Source organism: Procambarus clarkii, chromosome 12 (assembly GCF_040958095.1).
Source record: "Procambarus clarkii isolate CNS0578487 chromosome 12, FALCON_Pclarkii_2.0, whole genome shotgun sequence".
Taxonomy (NCBI): Eukaryota; Metazoa; Arthropoda; class Malacostraca; order Decapoda; family Cambaridae; genus Procambarus; species Procambarus clarkii.
This window is the reverse complement of record NC_091161.1, coordinates 38,075,499-38,100,498: the sequence shown is the minus strand read 5'-3', so window position 1 is coordinate 38,100,498 and position 25,000 is coordinate 38,075,499.

Sequence of the window (25,000 nt, the reverse complement as noted above, 5' to 3'; positions counted from 1 at the left end):
AAGTATCAACACAAGACAGAACAGAAACAATGGGTATTGAATAGAAGTGTTTGTAGAAAGCCTATTGGTCCATATTTCTTGATACTTCTATATTGGAGCGGAGTCTTGAGGTGGGTAGAATATAGTTGTGCAATAATTGGCTGTTGATTGCTGGTGTTGACTTCTTGATGTGTAGTGCCTCGCAAACGTCAAGCCGCCTGCTATCGCTGTATCTATCGATGATTTCTGTGTTGTTTACTAGGATTTCTCTGGCGATGGTTTGGTTATGGGAAGAGATTATATGTTCCTTAATGGAGCCCTGTTGCTTATGCATCGTTAAACGCCTAGAAAGAGATGTTGTTGTCTTGCCTATATACTGGGTTTTTTGGAGCTTACAGTCCCCAAGTGGGCATTTGAAGGCATAGACGACATTAGTCTCTTTTAAAGCGTTCTGTTTTGTGTCTGGAGAGTTTCTCATGAGTAGGCTGGCCGTTTTTCTGGTTTTATAGTAAATCGTCAGTTGTATCCTCTGATTTTTGTCTGTAGGGATAACGTTTCTATTAACAATATCTTTCAGGACCCTTTCCTCCGTTTTATGAGCTGTGGAAAAGAAGTTCCTGTAAAATAGTCTAATAGGGGGTATAGGTGTTGTGTTAGTTGTCTCTTCAGAGGTTGCATGGCTTTTCACTTTCCTTCTTATGATGTCTTCGATGAAACCATTGGAGAAGCCGTTATTGACTAGGACCTGCCTTACCCTACAGAGTTCTTCGTCGACTTGCTTCCATTCTGAGCTGTGGCTGAGAGCACGGTCGACGTATGCGTTAACAACACTCCTCTTGTACCTGTCAGGGCAGTCGCTGTTGGCATTTAGGCACATTCCTATGTTTGTTTCCTTAGTGTAGACTGCAGTGTGGAAACCTCCGCCCTTTTCCATGACTGTTACATCTAGAAAAGGCAGCTTCCCATCCTTTTCCGTCTCGTAAGTGAAACGCAGCACGGAACTCTGCTCAAATGCCTCCTTCAGCTTCTGCAGATGTCTGACATCAGGTACCTGTGTAAGTAGTAAGTAATTATCAAAAGAAGGCACCAAACCGGGAAGGCTATGTAGCACCATCAAATACGCAAAATAATCAGAGGGCGCTAAATATCACCAAGGATGCCAATACGAGAACAAAAACGCATAAGGCGAACGATATCAAAAGTATCCGAGTCACCAAGAATTCTATCGAGGGACAGGTGACCGCGAGGGGCGGTCGGAAAGCAAGACACACGCTCGTCCTGGAAGTCAGGACATTCAAGAAGGACATGCACGACCGTAAGAGGGACAATGCAACTAGGACAATAAGGAGCAGGGCGGCGCTCCATCAAGTGACCATGGGTTAAGCGAGTATGGCCAATACGCAACCTCGCTAGAGCTGTTTCCCACCGCCGGTTACGGTGGAAGGAGGACGGCCACGAGGAAACACAACATTTAAGAGTACGTAGCTTGTTACCAGTAACAGACAACCAAGAAGCCTGCCAACGGGTAAGGACTGAGGAATGGATAACCGGGTAAAAGTCGGAATACGGAATGCCTTTACGAGAGATGGGACAAGAGCGGACAGCTTCCTTAGCGGCAGCATCCGCACGCTCATTTAAAGACACGCCAATATGGCTGGGAACCCAACAAAACTCAACCGACTTAAATTTACTGTGAACGAGAAACAGCCAATGCTGGATCTCGACAACTACCGGATGAACTGGATTAAAGCACCCGAGAGCCATGAGGGCACTACGAGAGTCAACAACAACCACAAAGGAAGACTGACAACGAGAAAGCAGGAGACGAAGAGCATAGAGAATAGCATAAAGTTCCGCTGTAAAGATGCTAGTCCCCGGAGGCAAGCGACACATATAAGTGCGATCAGGAAAAACAACAGAGTAGCCAACACCGTCCGCTGACTTAGACCCATCGGTGAAGACAGAAACGGAGCGGGAGTGAGAAGAAAAGTGCTCAAGGAAAAGGCGTTTTAGAACTGTAGGAGGGGTAAAAGCTTTAGTGATACGAGTCAAGGATGTACAAAACCGCGGAAGAGGGACCCTCCACGGGGGCAAAGAAGGAACAACACGAGGAGAAACATCAGAAATACGAACGGAAAGAGAATCCTGCAGGCGAGATAACCGGACAGAAAGAGGGAGGTGGTGAAGAGGAACAGGAACCGCAGGAGGGGTAAAAGTTAAAGCACGACAGAGGCGAGAGGAAGGATGTTGCAAGGACCGCGCAAGATAGCGAAGACAGTAGCGATCACGGCGGTCCTGGAGAGACAGGAAGCCAGTGTCAACATACAAGCTAAGGACGGGAGTCGAACGAAAGGCACCAGAACTGAGGCGCAACCCAGTATGGTGCAAAGCATCAAGACGGCGAAGAGTAGAAGGAGAAGCAGACGAGTAAGCAGGGCAACCATAATCGAGCTTAGACAGGACGAGAGAAGAATGTAAAGCAAGGAGAGTGCGCCTATCTGCCCCCCAAGAAGTATGGGACAAGACCCGAAGGAGGGTAAGGGCCTTAGAGCACTCAACACGGAGGTAAGAGATATGGGGAGACCAAGACAAACGAGTGTCAAGGAATAACCCCAAAAGCTTCGCGGAATCTTTGTATTCAAGGGGATGACCATAAAGTGACAAAGAGGGACGAAGAACAACCCGTTTCCGCGTAAATGTCATGGCACAAGTCTTAGAAGTAGAGAACTTGAAGCCATGATCAGTGGCCCAAGACGACACGGCATCAATTGCAAGTTGAAGCCGGCGTTGAAGGAAAGGCGAATCATCACCCTGACAACAAAGGGTAAGATCATCGACATAGAGAGCGGAGAAGACACCAGAAGGAAGAGAGGAAAGAAGACCATTGAGGGCAACCAGAAAAAGAGTAGTGCTCAGAACACTACCCTGGGGCACACCTTCGTATTGCTGAAAAGAGGGAGAGAGAGCGGTACCAAGGCGCACCCGAAAGGAACGACGAGAGAGGAAGCTGCGGAGAAAGAGAGGGAGATGACCACGAAGGCCAAAAGAATGAAGTTGAGATAGGATATGATAACGCCAAGTGGTGTCGTAAGCCTTTTCCAGGTCAAAAAGGACGGCAACAACGGAGGTCTTCGCAGCAAAAGCAGTACGAATATAGACCTCCAAGTTCACCAGGACATCTGTCGTGCTGCGGCACTTGCGGAAACCAAATTGAGAAGGGGAGAGGAGGTGATGGTGTTCCAGGAACCACATCAGACGAACGTTAACCATACGTTCAAAAAGTTTGCAGACACAACTTGTGAGAGCAATAGGGCGAAAGTCCTTAGGGGAAGTACCCAGAGACCCCCGGTTTGCGAACAGGGAGGACAACAGCATCGAGCCAGTCCTCAGGGACTGACGACGACTCCCAGATCCGATTATACAGACTCAGTAAATACTGAGACGTGCTCGGAGGGAGATGGCGAAGCATCTCATAATGAATACCATCGGAGCCCGCCGCCGTAGAACCGCAGAGGGCCAGAGCAGAACGAAGTTCAGAGAGAGAGAAGGGATCATTATAGGGAAGCTGAAGATGAGTGCAGAAATCTAAAGGACGAGACTCAAGGACAGGTTTACGAAGAAGGAAAGATTGGGGAAGATGAAGACCAGAGCTAACAGAAGAAAAGTGGGAACCCAGTTCGGAAGCGACCTGCAACGGGTCCGCCACAAGATTATCATGGAGGTGAAGGACCGGTGAAACATCGGGAACGAACTTACCCGCTATCTTGCGGATACGCTTCCAGATCTGGGCCAGAGGGGTTTCGGACGTAATTGTTGAGACATAAGATGCCCAACATTCACGTTTAGCCGTACGGATGGCCCTACGGGCCACCGCACTCGCTTTCCGAAAGAGAAGAAAAGAATCGGTCGTCTGCCTACGGCGGTGCCTCTTCCAGGCTGCACGCTTACAGCGGACAGCCCGAGCACAGTCCGCATTCCACCAGGGAACGCACTTCCGTGGACCCCGAGAGGAAGAGCGAGGAATAGAGCGGAGGGCAGCGTTGAAGACAGTGTCATGAAAAAGGAGGAGAGCGCGAGAGAGAGGCAGAAGGGAGAGGTCAGAGAGAGCAGCACTGAGGGTAAATAGGGTCCAGTCTGCCTTAGCAAACTGCCACCTAGGGAAAGAGAGGGAAGGGCGAAAAGAGAAAAAGGAAACAAGGATGGGGAAATGATCACTTCCATGGAGGTCATCAAGAACCTGCCACGTGAAATCTAAGTAAAGAGAAGAAGAGCAGAGAGAAAGATCAAGACAAGAAAGGGTGCGAGTCCGAGAGTCCAAATGAGTGGGCTCACCGGAATTCAGAAGAGACAGGGAAGAAGATAGGAGAAACGGCTCAAGGAGGCGACCCCGGGTATTCGTCAGAACGTCACCCCAAAGAGAATGACGACAATTGAAGTCACCCAGCAGGAGCACAGGCTCCGGCAAGGAGTCTAGGAGGTGTTTCAAATCAGGAAGAGAGAGCGGGACACTCGGGGGGAGATAAATGGAACAAACTGTGTACCATTTCCCCACAAAGATACGAGCAGCAGAACAATGGAGAGGCGAAGGAAAAAGTAAAGGAACAAAGGGAACATCTGCACGAATCAAGAGAGCAGAAGAATTAGAAGCCCCAGCAATGGCTGGGGGGGGGGGAGAGAAAGGAATAGCCACGAAAACGACCAGGACGAGCACCAAGCATTGGCTCCTGGAGACAGACACAAAGGGGCGAAAACCGCGAAATCAGAAGTTGGAGTTCGAGGAAATTGGCGTAATAACCTCGAACGTTCCATTGAAGAATGGACAACGACGGGAAGAGAAAGGACAAAAACAGAGAACAAGGAAGAAACAAAGGCGAAAGAGCAACAGAGCACGTTAAAGAATATCAGGGTCAGCAAAGTCAGGGTTAGGGGGCATGGGTAAACTGAGCAAAGACGGAGGGAAGGAAACGGGAGAACAGATCAGAGGTGGGCGGGCGGGGTCCGGAGGAGGAGGAGGAAGAGGAGGAGACAACGGAGAGGAGCAGTCAAGGACAGCAGTAGGAAGAGGGGGAGTAGGAAGAGGGGGAGTAGGAAGAGGGGGAGTAGAAAGAGGGGAGCGCACCCCAGCAAGAGCAGCAACCGAAAGGGAAGCAGGGGCCAAAGAAACCTCCATAGCAGGAACAGGGGGCGCAACCACTGAAACGGGAGGGGAAGGAGCAACAGAGCCCGAAGTAGGAGCTAAGGAAGAAAGCGAAGCCTTCTTACCCGCCGGGGAAGAGGAAGGAGAGGAGCCAGGCTTACGCTTCTGACTTAAAGAGACAGGTGTCCCAGCAACTACGTACCGGGCAACGGATTCCAGTGTCTCAACAGGAGAAGCCGAACGAGAGCACACACGACGGCCGTTAGGAGAGCGATGGACATCCGCCTGCACCGACAGGCGGCGGGGAGAGCCGATAGATGGAGGAAGAGGATGGGAAGGAGGATCGGAGGGGGACGAGGAAGAAGACACAGGAGACATGACAGACCGGGTTGAAAGAAGGGGAACCCCAGACAGAGGACCAGGAGGGGGACCCCTCGGGAAAGAACTCAAAGGAACAGAGGAGGGGGCAGTGGGCGTATCAGGGTCCAAGGCCCGGAAACGGTTGAGAGTCTGAGGAAGGGGGGAAGGACGAGGAGAGGAAGAGCGCAACACGCGAGCATAAGAGATGTTAGTATAAGGCGGGAGCCGGCGAACCTGGCGCCTCGCCTCAGGAAAAGACAAACGCTCCCGGTGCTTCAGGTTAAGGACGGCCGCCTCAAGCTTGTAATGGACACAGGCACGGGAGAACGTAGGATGGGCCTCACCGCAGTTGAGGCAGCGAGCTTGGGGAGAAGTGCACTCCGACTTAGAGTGACCTTCACTCCCACACAAAGGACAGAGAGAGACAGTCCCAGAGCAGCGGAGGGCACCATGCCCAAACCTCCAGCACTTATTACAAAGTCGAGGAGAAGGAATATACTCCTGGACAGAGCACCTAGCACCAGCAAGAATGACAGAGGATGGAAGGGTCCTACCATCAAAGGTGATCTTCACAACGCGAAGGGGATGACGGCGACGACCACGAGGGGGACGAGTAAACGAGTCAACCTGGAGGACAGAATGGCCTTGGGCATCAAGGATATGCCGAATATCATCGTGGCAATCCTGCAGATTCCGAACACCGGTTGCAACATGGGGTGGGAGGAGAATAGTGCCAACACTGGAATTCATCTGAACGTTCTTGGAGACCCGGACAGGGATCTCGCCAAGGCAAGATAAGGCAGCCAAGCGGGAAGCCGCATCCGGAGAAGGAGCAGCAACGACACGTGTACCGAGACGAGTGGGGTTGAAAGTAACACACGCATCCACGGAATCTACAAGATGCCGATGGAGAGAGAAATCGTCAGGAGGCGCAGAATCAAGAGGGAGGAGATCAAAGTATTTGGCCCATGAAGCAGGACCAAACAAGGCCTGATACGCATCAGCACGGGAAGGAATCGAGCGAGTGCGGTTGGGGCGCGAACGGCGGTGAGAACCCCTAGAGAGAGAGGGGTCAAAAGGCGCAGTAGTCACAACGAAAGACTTAGCCACACCAGGGGACGAAGTGGTCACCACCGGGGGCTGGAGGCTCGACCCAACCTCAGAGGAGGGAGGGGAGCTGGGGGAAGAAGTCAGGACGGTCAAAGGAGGAGCAAGGTCGGGGCCCAACGCAGCGGGAGCTACAGAGCCTGGTCTTCCAATACAGGCCGACTCGGGGGCTTGGTCGCCCACCCCACGAGCCCGAGAGGGTACAACGGAAACATTCAACGACATAGAGACGAAAAGTGACAAATTCATCCACGAATGTGCCCCCATACCCACCATGGAGCCACAATTAGAGGCAGGACACCCAACAGGAAGCTATCGCTGATCATGCCGGGGCCCCCTAGGGGTGCGTCGTGAGTATACGCCCCACAAACGCCACCTTAAGAACCGTCAGTCCGTCGAGATCGGGTTCAGCGACGAAAGGGGGATTGACAATAAAAGGTTCCCCTCGCTCGAGACGTCGGGTACTACAGTTCTACGGGTGCAAGAGTATGCCTCCTCAAGCACCCGGGCGTCAAAATAGAAGAAGTCCAAAGAAAGAATCCAAAACAAGCAAAAGGTCGGCAGGAAACGACAAGCAGATAGGAGAAGAGGGGGGAGAAAAACGAAACATAAGGAAAAGGAAAAGCGATCCGGCACAATTGGAGAAGACAGCAGCAGGAGTGCAAGGCCAGAAAAGGGCAGAGGACTGCCCAACGGAGCATCACACTCCGGCAGCCGTCCACCAAGCCCCCTCACGACGCCAACGGGCCGGAAGGGGAGGGGGAGGTACCTGTGTAAAAATGTCGTCAACATACCTGCAGTATATGGCCGGTTTCAAGTTCATATCGACCAAGACTTTTTGCTCGATGGTACCCATGTAGAAGTTTGCAAACAGGACACCTAGGGGAGAACCCATGGCGACCCCATCTACTTGCTTATACATGTGCCCATCCGGGCTCAAGAAGGGTGCCTCTTTAGTACAAGCTTGGAGTAGTTTCCTCAGAATACTTTCTGGCATGTCAAGAGGAGTACAGGCTGGATCACGATACACTCTGTAGGCTATCATTCCGATTGTCTCGTCCACAGGTACGTTGGTAAACAGCGATTCTACGTCCAACGAGGCTCTTATCCCTGTGGCCCGTGTGCCCCGCAGTAAGTCCACAAATTCCTTTGGAGACTTCAGGCTGAAGGCGCAAGGAACATAAGGAGTCAGCAGGCCGTTGAGTCGCTTTGCCAGTCTGTACGTGGGTGTGGGTATCTGGCTAATGATTGGCCGAAGTGGGTTTCCAGGCTTGTGCGTCTTGACATTTCCATACGCATATCCAGGTTTATATTCCCCAATGATCTTTGGCAGGTGGAGTCCGGATTTCTTGGCGTTTACAGTTTCGATCAGTTTGTTGACCTTTGCTTTTAATTCGGCTGTAGTGTCCTTCGTTACCCTTTGGAACTTAGTTTGGTCAGAGAGTATGATGTTCATTTTCGCCAGATATTCGTCTTTTTTAAGAATGACATATATTGGCGACTTGTCACCTCTCCTGACAACTATCTCCTTGTTCTCACGAAGGCTTTTAGCTGCCGCTTTAAGCTCGGGGGACAGTATGGTGCTTCTGTAGTTGCCTCGATTCTTTCCTCCTTCTGCAATAAGTTCTGCTTGTAAGGTATCTTTGGTAGTGACCTTCTTTTGTGTCTCGAGGTCGAATATGTCGTCCAACAGAATTTCCAACTCTACTTTCCGGGCCATTTCACTCGGTCACTTCAAGATGTGGCATTAATAGGGTATTAATTTCATCAACACAAGACAGAACAAGAAGTGGTATTAATAGGGTATTAATTTCATCAACACAAGACAGAACACGAAACAATGGATATTGAATAGAAGTGTTTGTAGAAAGCCTATTGGTCCATATTTCTTGATGCTTCTATATTGGAGCGGAGTCTTGAGGTGGGTAGAATATAGTTGTGCAATAATTGGCTGTTGATTGCTGGTGTTGACTTCTTGATGTGTAGTGCCTCGCAAACGTCAAGCCGCCTGCTATCGCTGTATCTATCGATGATTTCTGTGTTGTTTACTAGGATTTCTCTGGCGATGGTTTGGTTGTGGGAAGAGATTATATGTTCCTTAATGGAGCCCTGTTGCTTATGCATCGTTAAACGCCTAGAAAGAGATGTTGTTGTCTTGCCTATATACTGGGTTTTTTTGGAGCTTACAGTCCCCAAGAGGGCATATGAAGGCATAAGGGTATTTGAATTTATATATATATATATATATATATATATATATATATATATATAAATATAAATATAAATATATATATATATTTATATATATATATATATATATATATATATATATATATATATATATATATATATTTATATATATATATTTATACATATATATATATATATATATATATATTTATATATATATATATATATATATATATATTTATATATATATATATATATTTATATGTATATATATTTATATATATATATATTTATATATATATATATATATATATATATATATATATATATATATATTTATATATATATATTGTTTTTCAAGAGATCTATAACCTTTAAGCACCTTTTTGCATTATTTTTTTTGTATCAACCCATGTATATCTTGTAACCATCAAATGCATAATAAAGCACAAAAAATAAAAAAGGAAGGGGGAGGTAGGAGAAAAGCACACAGAAACTGTATTGGAGGGGATCTAAACATTCCCTGTAGTGCGTTTTGCGTGGTTTCCTCCGAGGCTATGGGTCCCCCTTCTTCCAGCTAGAGGTGGTACTCCCTCCCTTATTGTTATAAAAATATATATATATATATATATATATATTATATATATATATATATATATATATATATATATATAAAGAGAATGTCTGTCTATGTAATGAGGCCACATGCTGGAGGCTGCAGACATACACAGATTTATTTTAATTTTTTTTATTAATATATTAATAAGGCTTATTATTACTAAATTAATATATTTATAGAGGGAATGGTCTGGGGTAGGGAACGGGCATAGGTTGATCAGTGTTGACTTTAGCTAAAGGATTTAAGAATAATTAATAATTATTCTTATCACTCCCCCTCCCCCTACCAATTTAATGAAAGTTAATAGTAAAATAATGCTTGAGATGGCTGAAGACTTTTTCGTACATAGAAAAAACCTAAATTAAACACATAAAGTAGTTTATTGGTCCTGATTTAAGTTAAAGTAAGAGGTGCAAAGGTGGTGGGGGGGGAGGATACGGGATTTAGAGGTGGAATGAAGAGAGGGAACAGGGGGAGTGGTGCAGGTGAAACAGGGAGGAAGAGGGGGGAACAGGGGGTGCTGTACAGGTGAAACAGGGATGGGGATGGGGGAACAGGGGGAGTGGTGCATATGAAACAGGGATGAAGAGGGAGAAACAGGGGGAGTGGTGCAGGTGAAACAGGGATGAAGAGGGAGAAACAGAGGGAGTGGTGCAGGTGAAACAGGGATGGGGATGGGGGAACAGGGGGAGTGGTGCAAGTGAAAGAGGGATGGGGATGGGGGAACAGGGGAGTGGTGCAGGTGAAACAGGGATGGGGATGGGGGAACAAGGGAGTGGTGCAGGTGAAACAGGGATGGGGATTGGGGAACAGGGGAGTGGTGCAGGTGAAACAGGGATGGGGGAACAGGGGGAGTGGTGCAGGTGAAACAGGGATGGGGATGGGGGAACAGGGGAGTGGTGCAGGTGAAACAGGGATGGGGATGGGGGAACAGAGGGAGTGGTGCAGGTGAAACAGGGATTAAAGGAAAATTTATATAAGTAGATAGATGGATGTTTACATTGATTGCTAAATATATACATTGACGGATAGACGGATGCATAGATGCATCCGTCTATCTGATGGATGGAAAGACATATGAGTAGATGGATGGATAGACAGAAGAGTTGATGGACGGATAAATGAAATATAAATGTATATAATGATAAATGGTTGGTTTATGGGAATATAGATTGATGGATTGACAGATATAAGTAGATAGATAGATGGATCCATTGATGGATTCATTTGTGCTTATCTCTTGAGGTTCTTCTTGAGATGATTTCGGGGCTTTAGTGTCCCCGCGGTCCGGTCCTCGACCAGGCCTCCACCCCCCAGGAAGCAGCCCGTGACAGCTGACTAACACCCAGGTACCTGTTTTACTGCAAGGTAACAGGGGCACAGGTTGAAAGAAACTCTGCCAATTGTTTCTCGGCGGCGCCCGGAATCGAACCCGGGACCACAGGATCACAAGTCCAGTGTCCAGTGTGCTGTCCGCTCGGCCGACTGGCTCCCCGGTCGGAGGGGAGCCGGTGAACAGGCGAATCAGGTTAAAGAATATCTGTCGATTTGCTATTACATCAGCTGAGATTCGATATGGGACCATTAGGATTATAACCAACGAACTCTCTCTCCGTTTAGACGGTAGGTCTCCAGTTTGTGTGTGTGTGTGTGTGTGTGTGTGTGTGTGTGTGTGTGTGTGTGTGTGTGTGTGTGTGTGTGTGTGTGTGTGTGTGTGTGTGTATGTGTTAGAGAGAAATAGATGTAGTAGATATAAAAAAAGGAAAAATACATATATTTGATAGGCGGGGTCCAAGAGCTAATAGCTCGATTCTGCAGATACATATAGTAAATACAAGGAGAAAATAAATACACACACACACACACACATTAATTGATAATGACTGTTTTGTGTGCGTATCCATGTGTACTATTGTCAAGACCGACAGACACTTGAAGCTATGTGTGTGTATGTGTATCTGTAATTGAACTGACATGTGTACGGTAATTATCTGTATGTGTCCATTTTAAAGGTACACATTAGTGAATGTGTATTTATGTAAATTGATTGACATATGTACGTGTGCGCGCGATTAGTGTTACTGTAATTTATATGGTTAACATTTATACGTTTGAATGACATAGTTTCCCATTATTGTCACATTTTTTGTTACATGTCTACTATTGTCAAGATGGACAGACACGTCCAGCTATGAGTGTTTATGTGTACCAGTAATTGAACTGACATGTGTACTGCAACTATCTGCATGTGTCCATTTTAAAGGAATATATTGGTGAATGTTTATTTATGTAAATTGATTGGAATATGTATGTGGACGCTCGGTTAGTGTTACTGTAATTTATATGGTTAACGTTTGAATGACATAGTTTCTCCTCATTGTCATATTTTTTGTTACTATTTCGCTGTTCACTCTCACTCTCTCTGAATCCCGTGGACTAATTGTGCTCACGTGTGTTTGTTTAGGGTAGCGTAACCATAGCCCTTTTACACAATAATTTGCAACTATTTGGTAAGGAACATTTCAAAAGATCATCTAAGTTTCTAATAAGTGTTCTTTTTCCTAACATACAAATCAATCACACAGCACCTAACCTCAGTCAGAAACACTTTTCTTACTATATCTCGCAACGTCTTTTGCATATATATGCTATCTTAAATAATTAACAATTTTAATTCATAACTGCCAACCCCCCTCCCATCCAAAGCTTTCAAAGCCACCAAACATCATTCCTTTCCCTTAACCTCTCCCAAATTATCTGTTGCACCAATACACAAACTAGGGGGCTTTATAGCTGAGTGGACGTCGCTCTCGACTCGTAATCGTAGCTCATTCGATCCCACGGTGATGGAACAAACGGAAATCAGCAGAGTTTCTATCATTCTGATGCCCCTGTTCCCTAGCAGTAAATATGTACCTGGGCGTTAGACAGCTGTTACGGGCTGCTTCCTGGGTGTGTGTGTGTGGAATGTTTTTTATTAGTTAGTAATAATTGATTGATTGACAGTTGAGAGGCGGGCCGAAAGAGTAGAGCTCAACCCTCGCAAGCACAACTAGGTGAACACAACTAGATAAATACTAACCAACCACGATCTCGACAATCCATTACACACACAACCCCCCCCTCCCCCTCTCCCCCCCCCCCAACTCCCCAAATCGTTCTACCAATAAGTCAAGTCAATAATAAGTTTATAAGTCAATAAGTCAATAAGTTTAAGTCAATAAAAAATTAAAACAAATCAATTAATTCACCAAAAATACTAACTATAAATAAAGAGACCAAATTTGAGACATACAGCGACTCCAGCGTGGTCTAGTCGGAAGAGAACGTGTTCTCATCTGGATAGATTGCGATCGAGTCTGTCGGAACGGGTGTGTAACTGCAGGGCACAAATATTTGTGTGTCCCCTCCTGTAGCTGCCTCTGTTTCGACAGGTTCCCTGGATAGCTGGAATTGACCTGGCCCTTGGAAAGTGGGGAAGGGGTGAAATCCGTTGGGCCCACGGATGGATACCTTGGATCCATGGACCTAGAGCAGGTCTAATCACCTGGGATTCGAACCCACGGTGGGAATAAGGGAGGAGATATGGGAAGGGGGGGGGGAAAGGATGTTTCCCTGGAACCAAACCTCACGTAAACCCGGACACTCACACACACACCCTCACCCGAACACTCACAGGGGCACTCACACTCACACACACCCATAGACTGTGATAAGGGAGACCATCTGAGGGGACACAGATGGCCTCCTGGACCCACAGGTATAACCGGACACACACGCACCCGGACACTCACAGGGATATACACACACACACAGACACACATCTATAGACACAAACTGTGATAAGGGAGACCATCTGAGGGGACACAGATGACCTCCTGGACACACAAGTATATATCAATATTTAATTTATTATTTAATTTTATTAAATAAGTAATCAAATTAATGTTCTTTAATAAATTTTTATTTTATTACATTATTAAATAATTATATTAATAAAACAAATTAAATTAAATTTAATAATTAAATATTTATTATTTAATTTACAAATATGACAGATTTTTTAAATATATATATATATATATATATATATATATATATATATATATATATATATATATATATATATATATATATATATATATATATATTGTGACGATAATCTCCTTCAAGAGATTGAGCCTGCTCTTCCCTCCATAATTACGTCGTTGAAATTATATAATACTACTATGGAAGAATGTCCAACAACGACAACAACACCAGCAAGGCTTGCCAGAGCGCAAAACGTTGCAGCCAGAGACACCTGTTCAGACTCAAACCGCCAAACTACTCGTTGATCGCTACCGGCCCCGCTGATTGGTCGCCGGTCTGGCTGCACCTGCACTCGCTCCCCCATACTACTTGATGTCTGGGGTCGCCACGACCTCAGACCTCAGAATGTTCAGTGTTTTCGTAGTTATCACTCCTCCCGGCTAGACGTTAGCGTGTACTGAGAGAGGTGATAGCTTAAAGCCAATATTCCAGCACCTCCCATTTAATTTTGTGTTGCACTTCTTGTTATTTTGCCTTAACGTAACTTTTCATTGTGTCATTTAAGTATTCTTATTATTTTGATTGATTGATTTTATTATAAGAATTTGTTTGTGCATTTTTTCATGTTTTGATTAATTAATGTAATTAAAATTTCATTGTTAAAATTTACTTGTGTTTTGTGTGTCTTCTCCTTACCTTACCACAGACGAAGTTCCAGTTTTTTCTTTTTTTTTTATAACTATGTGACGAGGCCATACCCCTAGCCTTAAACAGCCGAACACCAACGCGTTACCGTCACAAGTTATATGGGGGCCTGTCCTAGGAGCTTCACTCAGGTACTGGTGCCAAGTGGTAATTTATGGTAAGCGTATTTAACTTTGTTAAAGTAGCTTTACTATTTTTCATATTCAATTTCATTTTTTATAAGGTGCGGTGTATTGTGCATTACGAGAGTAACATATAGTGAAGGTGAGACAACTTTGGATTACGTGGTGACTGTAGGCCGCAGTCATACTCTTAATTGGTCATCTCTCCCTCCTTGTTATTACTCGTATTTACCATCTATGTCCCTTGAATATTTCTCATTCTGACAGATCATCATATTGGTACCCTGGTACTGTGGTCTGCCCCGGGTCAAGAGTACCCAATCTTCTGCAATCTGACTGTAGGAGGACAAAGAGGGCCATAGTTCCTCTAGCTCGAACTTTAGTTGCTGAATTGGGACCTCAGCAGCAGTTCTCGTCACCAGTTGACACCTCGCACCCCTACACGTCAGTCAGAGATGATGATACATACAACGGTAGGGAATTTGCTTACTTTTTCAGAGCACAAAAGTTCGCTAATTCTGTAAGTATCATATTAAATTCAGTAGGAAAAACTTGCTTTATGTCCTATAGAGACGTGGCAAGGTATGCCTACATCCTTGGACTACCAATTTTACTTTTGAAGCATTTAATTGTTTCATTTGTTTTCGAAACTCTGTTTCATTTGTTAGTAGGATTTTCTTGCCCTTATCCTCTTACATGAGTACCGGGTACAAGATTTCCTGCGCCCTTGATTTAATTTAATCATTTAACATCTTTTACTTAACTTTAATTGTTAAAGATCTCACAGGATAGGTACCAGTTGCCACGTTGTCCTGTTTCTGACATTCACTATTGAATATTCGTGTACCTTTATTTGCTAATTTCACCATGTTTCGTCTCCAAGCTTTCCGTACAAATCCAGCAGGTGAAATAGGGACTTTAAGTCGTGCCAAGAGGACTGAATTACAAACTCTTGCACATGAGTATCAACTAGAAGTTCCCTACCAAGCCAACAAAAATGACCTACACAACCTGTTGCTGGATTACTATTTAGAGCAAGGTAAGATAGACTCTGAAACTCATGAAACTTACTATATTACAGATAAAACTGATTTGGCGACGATGAAACTCAAACTAGAGCTGGCCAAGATTGAAGAACGAACAGCTGCCATACGGAGGGAAGAACAAGAACGAGAAATCACCCTCAGAGAACGCGAAGCTGCTTTGAGGAGAGACGAACAAGAACGTGAAGCTGCTTTGAGGAGAGACGAACAAGAACGCGACGCTGCTTTGAGGAGAAACGAACAAGAACGCGAGGCCGCTTTGAGGAGAGAAGAACACGAACGTGAGGTCGCATTACTACGTGAACGAGTACAGCTTGAAACCAAACAACGCGAGTTGGAAATACAACGCGAACATGACAAGCAACAAGCGACTCTGGCTCTAGAGTGTCGTCAACGCGAAATCGCCTTGGAAACTTCACACTTCACTCAACGCCAGCAAGCTACTGCCAATCTTCCCGTCAGTTTTAATATATCACATGCAAGTAAGTTAATGCCATCCTTTGTAGAAGCAGAAGTTGATGTGTTCTTTACCACCTTTGAAACCCTTGCTAATCAACTCAGTTGGCCTGTCGACCAATGGGCCACACTTCTCAGAGTCCATCTTACAGGTAGAGCTGCAGTCACACTCAGTACTTTGGCGTCTGAGAATGACTACTACACTCTAAAACATGCAGTGTTGGACGCCTACCTCCTCTCTACTGAAAGTTATAGAAGGAAATTCCGTGACCACCTGAAGGCAAGTACCACTACCTTCCTCGAGTTTGCTAACACGAAACGGAGGTATTTCATGAAATGGCTGGAAGCAGCACATGTCTCTACTTTTACAGAACTCGTCAACCTGATGCTTGTTGAAGAATTCTTGAGACGTGTGCCGCCTCCTGTCCGCCTCTACTTAGCAGATAAAGAAGAAACCGACTACCTGAAGTGTGCCAAGTCGGCTGACACTTACAGCCTCATCCACCGGCTGACACCCGAACCATCCTCCAGTAAGAAGTCGTGGTACAGTTACGAGAAGGTGAGCCCCGATCAAGCTGGTTCACAACTGTACTGCAAGTATTGTAGACTCTATGGACATACCATAGACAAGTGTGGTAAGTCTCAATACAAGGGAACCACTGACCAACAAAGACCCAAACCAACTCCTCCTAAGTCCGGTAAGCCTGTGATGAATGTTGGTGTTGATGTTAATGATCTTTCTCTTTTCAGTAACCACCTGTATACTGGAACTGTCTCTGCCAACGGTTCAAATCCGGAGGGACGTTTCAAATTGAAGATCTTGAGGGACACAGCGGCTCTACAATCGATCATCTTGAAGTCGGCTGTGCCCAACATCGTCTACACCGGAGAAACAGTCTTCATCACTGACCTCACTGCTACCACTCCATACCCTCTCGCCAGAGTCCACCTGGATTGTCCCTACGTGAACGGGGAAGTCCAAGTCGCCGTCAGGGAAAAGCCTTTTCCCATGCCTGGAGTGCAACTTCTCCTAGGCAACGACTTGGCAGAAGACCTGCAACCGACCAACCTGATCGTCATGGACAAACCCCAGGTGTGTAACTCTGTGCCAATAAACCCTATTCTTGAGTATGTTCCAGCAGAGGTTCAAGAGAGTGATGAAGTTTCTCCTCCGGTTCTCGTGACCACCCGTGCACAAGCCGCACGTCCACAGCCAGCTGACTCTACTGCTACCGCTGTCCCTCAAGACCCTCAGAAACTACCCCCGCATCTGACCAAGTTGGAGTTCCGTAAGTTGCAGAGGGAAGATCTTACTTTAACACCATTGTTTTTCCAGGCTGAGACTCAACCCGACAGTATTCCTGGGTTCTTCCTAGAGAACGACTTGCTCTACCGCAGATATAGACCCAGTAAACTGAAGGAGGACGATTGGGCCAACATCGAACAACTTGTGATTCCCACCAGCCTGCGGCCCACTATTCTACACCTGGCCCACGGAGCATTCTCCCACTACGGCTTCAACAAGACTTACCATGGGATTCGTCAAGACTACTACTGGCCAGGTATGGTAAATAACGTCAAACAGTACGTAAAACAGTGTCATACATGTCAGATGGCAGGCAAGCCGAACGTCTCCATTCCCAGAGCACCACTGATTCCCATACAGGTGCCTGCGGAACCTTTCCACAGACTCATAATAGACTGTGTTGGTCCTTTACCTCGGACCAGTTCAGGTAACGCCTACATCCTAACCATCCTGTGTCCTACCACCAGATTTCCCATAGCAGTTCCCGTGAAGAACATCACGGCTGCTACGGTTATAAAACATCTATTGAAGATCTTCACTCAATACGGATTTCCCAGGGAGATTCAAAGTGACTGTGGTACCAACTTCACCAGTGATCTCTTCAAAAGGACACTGGAGGAGTTCAACATCAAACAGGTATTGTCCAGCCCCTATCATCCTGCTTCACAGGGTTCTCTTGAACGTAGTCATCAGACCATCAAAGCACTCTTGAAAAAGTTTTGTAGTGAAACCTCAAAGGATTGGGATAAGCAGATTGACCTAATAATGTGTATTTTCAGAAGTCTCCCCAATGAGTCCCTAGGAGTATCTCCTTATGAGATGCTCTATGGCCGTAAGTGCCGTACTCCCCTTAAGGCTTTCAAAGACTCTCTCAGAGATGCCACCTTCAGTGAGCATCAGAATGTGCCCCAGTTTCTTCAAAACCTTCAACACATTCTAGAGAGAGTCCACCGCTTTGCCCATGATAATCTATTGAAAGCCCAGGTGAGAATGAAGACTCATTACGACCAGACCAGCAAAGTAAGAAAATTCAAGCCGGGAGACTTCGTCCTTGCCTATTTCCCTATCCCAGGTTCACCTTTACAAAACAGATTTTCAGGACCCTACTGCGTCAAAGAGTGCAGAAGCAACAACAACTACGTCATAGAGACTCCAGATAGGCGGCGGAAGACCCAGCTGTGCCACGTCAACCTCCTGAAGCAATATAATGGTACTCCTCCCACTGTCTTGACTAATTGTTCTACCTTCACAGAACCCTACATCCACAGTGAGACCTTCCCAGCTTCTCCTCCCGAAAGCACTGACAAGGAGTCAGCGCTTTCTAATTCCGAAATCCTTAATGATCTTCCCAAATGCTTTCAGGATAATAATCGTGCTCCTTTGCCCTCTTCTAATTCCACTCTCACCTCGTCAGATAAACCCTTCATCCTTCATGTCGACGCCAGTGGTACCGGCGTTGGTGGTGTCCTGATGCAACAACGAGGCGAGGAGGTTCTACCCGTCAGCTACTACAGCTACAAACTGAAACCACACCAGAGGAACTACAGCACTATTGAAAAGGAGCTACTATCCATCGTCCTGAACCTCCAACACTTCGCTCCGTACCTACAAGGCGCCAGGTCTACCACCATCTTCTCAGACCACAACCCTCTCCGCTTCCTACATCAAGCCCAATTCACCAACCAGCGTCTTCTACGATGGGCTCTGTATTTACAAGACTTCAACCTGGAGATCCGCTATATCAAGGGTTCTGACAACACCATAGCCGATGCCCTCTCCAGAGTTTATGAAGTAGAAGCGACTCCATCCATTACTCCACCACATAACGACGTACTTCTTCCATAACCGCAGGCTTCGGGGGAGAGTTGTGACGATAATCTCCAAGAGATTGAGCCTGCTCTTCCCTCCATAATTACGTCGTTGAAATTATATAATACTACTAAGGAAGAATGTCCAACAACGACAACAACACCAGCAAGGCTTGCCAGAGCGCAAAACGTTGCAGCCAGAGACACCTGTTCAGACTCAAACCGCCAAACTACTCGTTGATCGCTACCGGCCCCGCTGATTGGTCGCCGGTCTGGCTGCACCTGCACTCGCCCCCCCATACTACTTGATGTCTGGGGTCGCCACGACCTCAGACCTCAGAATGTTCAGTGCTTTCGTAGTTATCACTCCTCCCGGCTAGACGTTAGCGTGTACTGAGAGAGGTGATAGCTTAAAGCCAATATTCCAGCACCTCCCATTTAATTTTGTGTTGCACTTCTTGTTATTTTGCCTTAACGTAACTTTTCATTGTGTCATTTAAGTATTCTTATTATTTTGATTGATTGATTTTATTATAAGAATTTGTTTGTGCATTTTTTCATGTTTTGATTTATTTAACGTAATTAAAATTTCATTGTTAAAATTTACTTGTGTGTCTTCTCCTTACCTTACCACAGACGAAGTTCCAGTTTTTTCTTTTTTTTTATAACTATGTGACGAGGCCATACCCCTAGCCTTAAACAGCCGAACACCAACGCGTTACCGTCACAATATATATATATATATATATATATATATATATATATATATATATATATATATATATATATATAAATATATATATGTATATATATATTAGTATATTTTGGTAGCAGTCTTTCCTGTAGACATATTTTATTAAATATGACCGAAAAAGTAAGATTAATAATTCTAACACGAATTTTCTCAATCTTTCGTACATTATGCTTCACTGTTGGAGGTAAATCAAAAATCACTTCTCCAAAATTCATTTTTATTTCTAGTCTGACGCGACACGGGCGCGTTTCGTAAAACTTATTACATTTTCAAAGACTTCACAAATACACAACTGATTAGAACTTGCATTTCCCTGATTTTATATCTACTTTTGAGTGAGGTGGGAAGGGTGATGTGGCATTACATTTGAGTGAGGTGGGAAGGATGATGTAGCATTAGAGGATATTAATAGGGTATTAAAAGTATCAACACAAGACAGAACACAAGTTCTGTCTTGTGTTGATACTTTTAATACCCTATTAATATCCTCTAATGCCACATCATCCTTCCCACCTCACTCAAATGTAATGCCACATCACCCTTCCCACCTCACTCAAAAGTAGATATAAAATCAGGGAAATGCAAGTTCTAATCAGTTGTGTATTTGTGAAGTCTTTGAAAATGTAATAAGTTTTACGAAACGCGCCCGTGTCGCGTCAGACTAGAAATAAAAATGAATTTTGGAGAAGTGATTTTTGATTTACCTCCAACAGTGAAGCATAATGTACGAAAGATTGAGAAAATTCGTGTTAGAATTATTAATCTTACTTTTTCGGTCATATTTAATAAAGTATATATATATATATATATATATATATATATATATATATATATATATATATATATATATACATGCGAACAAGCCTTAATGGTCCCCAGGACTATATGCAACTGAAAACTCACATGCCAGAAGTGACTCGAACCCATACTGCCAGGAGCAATGCAACTGGTATGTACAGGACGCCTTAATCCGCTTGTGTCAATTTTAAAGGAATATATTAGTGAATATATATTTATGTAAATTGATATATATATATATTATATATATATATATATATATATATATATATATATATATATGCGAACAAGCCTGAATGGTCCCCAGGACTATATGCGAATGAAAACTCACACCCCAGAAGTGACTCGAACCCATACTCCCAGAATATATATATATATATAATCATATTCATATATATATATATATATAATCAATTTACATAAATATATATTCACTAATATATTCCTTTAAAATTGACACAAGCGGATTAAGGCGTCCTGTACATACCAGTTGCATTGCTCCTGGCAGTATGGGTTCGAGTCACTTCTGGCATGTGAGTTTTCAGTTGCATATAGTCCTGGGAACCATTAAGGCTTGTTCGCATGTATATATATATATATATATATATATATATATATATATATATATACATATATATATATATATATATATTCTACCCACCTCAAGACTCCGCTCCAATATAGAAGCATCAAGAAATATGGACCAATAGGCTTTCTACAATCACTTCTATTCAATACCCATTGTTTTGTGTTCTGTCTTGTGTTGATGAAATTAATACCCTATTAATACCACCTCTTGTTCTGTCTTGTGTTGATGAAATTAATACCCTATTAATACCACCTCTTGTTCTGTCTTGTGTTGATGAAATTAATACCCTATTAATGCCACCTCACCCCATCCACCTCTCTCAAATGTAGATATAAAAACGGAGATGCGTAAGTTCTATTCAGTTGTGTATTTGTAAACTAAAGTCTTTGAAAATGTAATAAGTTTTACGAAACGCGCTCGTGTCGCGTCAGACTAGAAATAAAAATGAATTTTGGAGAATTGATTTTTGATTTACCTCCAACAGTGAAAAGAAATGTATGAAAGATTGAGAAAATTCCTGTTAGAATTATTAATCTTACTTTTTCGGTCATATTTAATAATATATATATATATATATATATATATATATATATATATATATATATATATATATATATATATATATATATATATATATATAAGAGAATGTCTGTCTATGTAATGAGGCCACATGCTGGAGGCTGCAGCCATACACAGATTTATTTTAAAATTTTTTTATTAATATATTAATAAGGCTTATTATTACTAAATTAATGTATTTGTAGAGGGAATGGTCTGGGGTAGGGAACGGGCATAGGTTGATCAGTGTTGACTTTAGCTAAAGGATTTAGGAATAATTATTAATTATTCTTATCACTCCCCCCCCCCTACCAATTTAATTAAAGTTAATTGTAAAATAATGCTTGAGGTGGCTGAAAGCTTTTTCGTACTTAGAAAAAACCTAAATTAAACACAAAGTAGTTTATTGGTCCTGATTTAAGTTAAAGGAAGAGGTGCAAAGGTGGTGGGGGGGGGAGGATACGGGATTTAGAGGTGGAATGAAGAGAGGGAACAGGGGGAGTGGTGCAGGTGAAACAGGGAGGAAGAGGGGGGAACAGGGGGTGCTGTACAGGTGAAACAGGGATGGGGATGGGGGAACAGGGGGAGTGGTGCATATGAAACAGGGATGAAGAGGGAGAAACAGGGGGGAGTGGTGCAGGTGAAACAGGGATGGGGATGGGGGAACAGGGGGAGTGGTTCATATGAAACAGGGATGAAGAGGGAGAAACAGGGGGGAGTGGTGCAGGTGAAACAGGGATGAAGAGGGAGAAACAGAGGGAGTGGTGCAGGTGAAACAGGGATGGGGATGGGGGAACAGGGGGAGTGGTGCAGGTGAAAGAGGGATGGGGATGGGGGAACAGGGGAGTGGTGCAGGTGAAACAGGGATGGGGGAACAGGGGGAGTGGTGCAGGTGAAACAGGGATGGGGATGGGGGAACAGGGGAGTGGTGCAGGTGAAACAGGGATGGGGATGGGGGAACAGGGGGAGTGGTGCAGGTGAAACAGGGATTAAAGGAAAATTTATATAAGTAGATAGATGGATGTTTACATTGATTGCTAAATATATACATTGACGGATAGACGGATGCATAGATGCATCCGTCTATCTGATGGATGGAAAGACATATGAGTAGATGGATGGATAGACAGAAGAGTTGATGGACGGATAAATGAAATATAAATGTATATAATGATAAACGGTTGGTTTATGGGAAGATAGATTGATGGATTGACAGATATAAGTAGATAGATAGATGGATCCATTGATGGATTCATTTGTGCTTATCTCTTGAGGTTCTTCTTGAGATGATTTCGGGGCTTTAGTGTCCCCGCGGTCCGGTCCTCGACCAGGCCTCCACCCCGCAGGAAGCAGCCCGTGACAGCTGACTAACACCCAGGTACCTGTTTTACTGCAAGGTAACAGGGGCACAGGGTGAAAGAAACTCTGCCAATTGTTTCTCGGCGGCGCCCGGAATCGAACCCGGGACCACAGGATCACAAGTCCAGTGTCCAGTGTGCTGTCCGCTCGGCCGACTGGCTCCCCGGTCGGAGGGGAGCCGGTGAACAGGCGAATCAGGTTAAAGAATATCTGTCGATTTGCTATTGCATCAGCTGAGATTCGATATGGGATCATTAGGATTATAACCAACGAACTCTCTCCGTTTAGACGGTAGGTCTCCAGTTTGTGTGTGTGTGTGTGTGTGTGTGTGTGTGTGTGTGTGTGTGTGTATGTGTGTGTGTTAGAGAGAAATAGATGTAGTAGATATAAAAAAAGGAAAAATACATATATTTGATAGGCTGGGTCCAAGAGCTAATAGCTCGATTCTGCAGATACATATAGTAAATACAAGGAGAAAATAAATACACACACACATTAATTGATAATGACTGTTTTGTGTGCGTATCCATGTGTACTATTGTCAAGACCGACAGACACTTGAAGCTATGTGTGTGTATGTGTATCTGTAATTGAACTGACATGTGTACGGTAATTATCTGTATGTGTCCATTTTAAAGGTACACATTAGTGAATGTGTATTTATGTAAATTGATTGACATATGTACGTGTGCGCGCGATTAGTGTTACTGTAATTTATATGGTTAACATTTATACGTTTGAATGACATAGTTTCCCATTATTGTCACATTTTTTGTTACATGTCTACTATTGTCAAGATGGACAGACACGTCCAGCTATGAGTGTTTATGTGTACCAGTAATTGAACTGACATGTGTACTGCAACTATCTGCATGTGTCCATTTTAAAGGAATATATTGGTGAATGTTTATTTATGTAAATTGATTGGAATATGTATGTGGACGCTCGGTTAGTGTTACTGTAATTTATATGGTTAACGTTTGAATGACATAGTTTCTCCTCATTGTCATATTTTTTGTTACTATTTCGCTGTTCACTCTCACTCTCTCTGAATCCCGTGGACTAATTGTGCTCACGTGTGTTTGTTTAGGGTAGCGTAACCATAGCCCTTTTACACAATAATTTGCAACTATTTGGTAAGGAACATTTCAAAAGATCATCTAAGTTTCTAATAAGTGTTCTTTTTCCTAACATACAAATCAATCACACAGCACCTAACCTCAGTCAGAAACACTTTTCTTACTATATCTCGCAACGTCTTTTGCATATATATGCTATCTTAAATAATTAACAATTTTAATTCATAACTGCCAACCCCCCTCCCATCCAAAGCTTTCAAAGCCACCAAACATCATTCCTTTCCCTTAACCTCTCCCAAATTATCTGTTGCACCAATACACAAACTAGGGGGCTTTATAGCTGAGTGGACGTCGCTCTCGACTCGTAATCGTAGCTCATTCGATCCCACGGTGATGGAACAAACGGAAATCAGCAGAGTTTCTATCATTCTGATGCCCCTGTTCCCTAGCAGTAAATATGTACCTGGGCGTTAGACAGCTGTTACGGGCTGCTTCCTGGGTGTGTGTATGTGGAATGTTTTTTATTAGTTAGTAATAATTGATTGATTGACAGTTGAGAGGCGGGCCGAAAGAGTAGAGCTCAACCCTCGCAAGCACAACTAGGTGAACACAACTAGATAAATACTAACCAACCACGATCTCGACAATCCATTACACACACAACCCCCCCTCCCCCTCTCCCCCCCCCAACTCCCCAAATCGTTCTACCAATAAGTCAAGTCAATAATAAGTTTATAAGTCAATAAGTAAATAAGTTTAAGTCAATAAAAAATTAAAACAAATCAATTAATTCACCAAAAATACTAACTATAAATAAAGGGACCAAATTTGAGACATACAGCGACTCCAGCGTGGTCTAGTCGGAAGAGAACTTGTTCTCATCTGGATAGATTGCGATCGAGTCTGTCGGAACGGGTGTGTAACTGCAGGGCACAAATATTTGTGTGTCCCCTCCTGTAGCTGCCTCTGTTTCGACAGGTTCCCTGGATAGCTGGAATT